The 5309-nt window shown below is 32.2% G+C and overlaps 3 non-coding genes across 3 annotated transcripts; all 3 read right to left on the bottom strand.

Annotated features, from left to right (window-relative positions):
• Positions 1 to 390: 390 nt before the first annotated feature.
• On the bottom strand, positions 391 to 462 carry Trnaq-cug (transfer RNA glutamine (anticodon CUG)). The gene has a single exon. It is a non-coding gene; the product is annotated as a tRNA-Gln (tRNA).
• Positions 463 to 467: 5 nt separating this feature from the next.
• Positions 468 to 539, bottom strand: Trnae-uuc (transfer RNA glutamic acid (anticodon UUC)). The gene has a single exon. It is a non-coding gene; the product is annotated as a tRNA-Glu (tRNA).
• A 1656-nt stretch (positions 540 to 2195) lies between these two features.
• Trnaa-ugc (transfer RNA alanine (anticodon UGC)) lies at positions 2196 to 2267 on the bottom strand. The gene has a single exon. It is a non-coding gene; the product is annotated as a tRNA-Ala (tRNA).
• Positions 2268 to 5309: the final 3042 nt, after the last annotated feature.

Genomic DNA, 5309 nt, shown 5'->3' with positions numbered 1-5309 from the left:
GTTTCTCACTAATATTAAAAACAAAATTATTAATATTATCATTAAATTACGGCAGAACCGCCCCCCCCCTCCTTAAATCTTAGGAAACTTGATTTATTATCAAAGAATCTATTATTGGTCTGTTTCTTCCAATTTTTAGCTTTTCTATACGTTTCTTCACAGATGACATAGAAATTTTAAACACCACCTATATTTGGCATATTTATTATTAAATCAATAGGAGTTGCTGCCGAATTCAAAGGAGAAAAAATTGTTAATTCTATAGTTTTTTTTTTTTTTTTTTTTTGCAATTTGTAAAGGAAAAAAAGTTAAAAAAATTTTTAAGAGTAATATGGGGGGGGGGGATTTTGATTTGAAATCTAACGGTTTAAAGAAGATTTTTAAAAAAACAGGTTCCACCGAGATTTGAACTCGGATCGCTGGATTCAGAGTCCAGAGTGCTAACCATTACACCATGGAACCCGATCTTCCCATGCCGGGAATCGAACCCGGGCCGCCTGGGTGAAAGCCAGGAATCCTAACCACTAGACCACATGGGAGGGCACAAAACACATCATCAAGAGGTTATAAAAAGGAATAAACGTCGTTTAGGTACTTCATAGAATCGTCAAAAAATTTTGGTTCGTTCATAACTATATAAATACATTTAACTGATTTACTTTTGGAATTCTTCCTTTCAAAACAATTGAAACTAAAACATCTATGATTAAAGGATGGTACAGAACTTCAATTGTTTTAAAAGTAATGAAGGGCAGATATGATCAGCTCATTTCAAATATTATATTATGCAATTTTGGCTAATATATAATCGAAACTGAAAAATATGCAAGACAATGTCAATATTTCTGCAACAAATTTAATGTTGTTTAAATCACGTGATATTCTAAAAGAGTTATCAAAAACTTAAGTTTAGAAGTTGAATACTTTTTTTCTATCATTAAAAAAATAATGAGGAAACACGAGAAGAAAGATAGCAATCATTAAAATGCTTAATAACGCTCCTAGTGCTCTAAAATTCACCTAAAAGCAAAAAAGAAAAATACAAAAAAAAAGAGGGGGGTGAGAGAGAGAGAAATCCATCAAGTAATATGTATCATGTCGCCATCTAGAAGTGATAATTAATACTAAATGGTATTTTTATGAATTTAATTTGACATGTTAATATGTCTACTAGAATTTTGGAATGTGGTAAACCAATGTTTTATTTTCTCTTACTTTCGAAAATTTTTAAGCGTATCACTACTTGATATTCACAAGAAAATAAGAAAATGGTATCATATGTGAGCAATGTACTGTTGTTGTCGTTTTTTCTCCTTTAAGCATTGCGAATGACACAAACATTCAGGGTACGTCTTAGGAAATGCTTAGTCCTTTTGAAAAAAAAAAATTAATTGGTCATACTAGTTTTCAATAAAATTGCATTGCAGAGTTTTCACCCCCCCCCCCCATCGACTTTTACATATTTCCAATTTTGAAGTGAAATTTTTTTTAAAAAACTGTAGTCTTGAAGAGAAAAATGATGTAAACTAAAAAACTTCTCTGACATATTTATTTTTATAATATTTAAAAATGAGACACATTTTGTTATTTCATTTTAATGCAATTTGTCTATGCAGAATTTTTTATTAGTGATGTGAATATAAATTTGAATTGAAAAATATTAACTATTTCGATCTAACCAAGATCCAATATCTGGCTGTAAAAAGACTGTATGCATTAATTTTCCCAAATCTGGATGGAACCATTTTTTAAAGATTCTGGGGACTTTAAGAAAAAGATAACATCTTTCTTAAATTCTTTCTTTGAGACCCTTGTAGAATTGCCTAAGTCCATGTTCTGCTAGTTCCGTCACAGAATCCAAGGGTATTTTAGGGTATTTTGTACTTTGACGCTGATTTCTGAAGAGCGGCATTCAATTAGAAAAAAATCGTTAAAAAAATTTACAATAATACATGACATATAGATGGCATTTCAATTATTTATAGTTCTCATAAAAATAATTATTTAGAGTAATGCAATTAATTTTTATAATAGTTGCTTTTAGACTACCATGTTTAAATTCAGCTTTTTTAAGAGATTTTAAAAAATCTTGTCTTTTATAAATCTAGTAGTCATGTAGAAAAAGCATTATTAATTTGCGAGACAGAAGAATTCAGAAGGAAAAAAAATCGTTGGCAAAAATGAGAACATCCAACTGGAGGTGCGGGGGATCGAACCCCGGGCCTTTCACATGCAAAGCGAACGCTCTACCACTGAGCTACACCCCCGGTGCATAGCGGTTGTTATTTATTGATAAAATGCAAAGCGATCGGTCTAGTAAGTGCCTTTTATTTTTTATTTTTTTCTGAATTATCATTGAAAGTGGAATTTTGATGGTTGCGTTTTAATCATAGCAGATGTAAGTTTTTAACAAAATTTAGTATCTTAAAAACATTTTCTTTTAATTATAATGGCGTTGATGACTCTCAAAAAAGATCATGATTCAAATGTCATTACTTTTTTTTTTTTTTTTAACCTTGTAAACCTGTTTACTAAATCTACGTATTTTAAGTCTCAGATAGATTTTAAATTTTTCTAGCCTATTAGGAACCTGATAAATAAACAGATGATATTTATCAGGTAATTATGATCTATTATCAACATAAATCATAATTACAATTTAGATTTATACAATTCCCCCCCCCAAATTACTCAAAATTTGATATAATTTAAAATTCCTGTATCTGTCAACTTATTTTAAACTGTAAAGTGATTTCTTACAACAGGGACCTTTTCACCGTCATTTAATAATTTTAACATTTTTGAAGCTTTTTAAGAAAATATTGTTATTGGATTTATCGTTTTTTTTTTTTTTTTTCATTATTATTTGTTCTAATATATCCTTGAAATAAGCAGGACAAGTTATAAAAATTTCTCCATTTAATACTCCATTTATATTCACTTTTGTTACATCGAACTGATGAATTTCAGTATCTAATTGAGCTGTAAGAGCTGTTATAATTCTAATTGATTCTTGGCGTGCAACTGATGCAAATGTTTCATCAAAATCAATGTTTGATTTTTAACAAATTCTTGTAGCCACTAATTGAGGTTTATTCTTCAGAGAAGAGAACTTTCCAGGCTATATTTATTCGTTAAAGCAATCTATTTCTTATGCATTTTTTTTTTTTAAATGAACTTTGTATAGTGCAAAAGTCACTTTTAAAAACATTTTTCATTTCGTCCACCTCACTGCGATTCTACATCGAAAAGAGCAGTCAATTATAATTTTGACATTTCAGTCATACAGAAATTCAGCTGATCTTTTAGTTTCTTTAGCAATAAATCATATAACGCAAGTGCGTATTTCTCAGCAATAAGGGAATGAATGAAATATCGTTCTATTTCGTTTCAAATGAAAGATTGTTATTCTTCTCAATCATACTTTTGAGTTTTTCGATTTCAATCTGAGTCATTTCCTATTTCCTTTGATTTGATTCAGTAAGACTGATAAGAATTAAAAAATGAATGATTTAGTATCAACTTAGAAGGATTTAATTCTGTTCGAAATAATAAATTTCCAAATATCTTTGTTATATTTACCAAACATATTTTTAGCTTCAGGATTATGGATACATTCCATTATTTTCTTAGTTCACTATTTGCCTATTTAAAATGTTTGCATTTTCAAAATATAATACAGAACATAAACATCCACGAGAAACGAATCTACTAAAACCTAATAAAAATGAGTCAATACTCAAAAACTAATTCCAAATGAATTGCTCTAATGACGGCAGAAGTAAATATTATTAAATAACATTTAGTATTAGAATAATGCCAGAAAAAAGGTCCTGCAAAATCCACACCGGACACATCAAAAAGAAAATGTTCTTGAATTCTGTTAAGAGGTTGTGCAGGTTGAGGTTCGAACTCGCAACGTTAGGGTTCATAGCCGAGTAACAAAGCCATTAGACAAAAGTGTACACTCTTCTCCGGAAGTTGTTATCTGGCTTATGATGTTACCACCACAATAGTCCCCCACCAGTGAGTCGGTAGAATTTATCGCGCCAGTTATGGCGAGCGACGAACGTGATTATCGCGCCAGGCGTTATGGCGAGCGACGAATGTTGATATCGCGCCAAGTGTTATGGCGGGCGACAGCGAGCGTGTGTGAGTGATTGCTGCCGGTAGATGGAGCCACGACAGCAGAACGAAGGATGCGGTTGTTCAGAACCAGGGTCAGCAATGTGCAGCTTTGAGGTTCGAACTCGCAACGTTAGGGTTCATAGCCGAGTAACAAAGCCACTAGACAAAAGTGTACGCTCTTCTCCGGAAGTTGTTATCTGGCTTATGATGTTACCACCACAAGGTACTGGCTTTCAGCTTTCCTTCTATAAGTTTTACATATAATACTGTCAAGGAGTACCTTTTTTATGAACTTTCTACCTTTGACAATGACTAACTCTTCCGTTAGTGAGTTAGGGTGCCACCAACATCTAAATGGCATAGTTCGACATGAACGTACAATATGAGTAATTTCATAAATTTAGGGTTGTTTGGAAGAAGCCAAGAATGTTTGGCCTTCATACCCTCATTAGAGAAATGTAAACGACTTTTTAATTGCAGTAGTTGCTTGTCATCAAGCTCAGGTTATATATACAAGATCCTTTAGAGATAATACCCTTGGATAGTAGCTGATTAATTACGAGTCCATCCTTTAAATGAGTAACCGTGATCCAAGAACACAAGGCTTCTTGAACTTCCATAGCACTGTGGTGAATAGCATATAAGCCAGTTAACAGCTCTGCGACCTCAGCAATTGTTTCGGTATCATGGTTATGTTACTGGACTGCGAACCACAAGGTCCCAAGTTCTATCCTTCGCGCATCGCAATCCGCTATAGCGCAAAGAGGTTTCTGCTATAGCGCAAAGAGGCTAAAATTTAATGACCCAAATTTAGCATTGTGGACAATTCTTCTCGCCCAAGCCGCAACATGTAAAATTTACTAAAATTAATAAAGATAAAAATCTTAATAAACTTTTAAGATTACTATTCTGTCAATACAGTCGAAAATACAGTAATTACTATTGAATGTAATTACCACAGTGTTGATTGTTGCCGTTTGCTGTAGTTCTCAGGAAACTGTTGTTACATCTGATTTCGTTTCAGAAGTGTTTCGATATATCAGGCCCTTTAAATCTACCCGATTTCTTCCTTAATTAGGTGAATTACTCAAACAGATGATAAAATCCAGCAGCAAATACTATCACTTGCATTTTAAAATATTTATTTGATTTAGACGCAAAATATTTTTATCAATTCACAC

The sequence above is a fragment of the Argiope bruennichi genome, chromosome 8 (genome assembly GCF_947563725.1).
Source record: "Argiope bruennichi chromosome 8, qqArgBrue1.1, whole genome shotgun sequence".
In the NCBI taxonomy this organism is placed as follows: Eukaryota; Metazoa; Arthropoda; class Arachnida; order Araneae; family Araneidae; genus Argiope; species Argiope bruennichi.
Note: the sequence above shows the minus strand (reverse complement) of the source record. Positions and strands in the feature narration are given on the sequence as shown.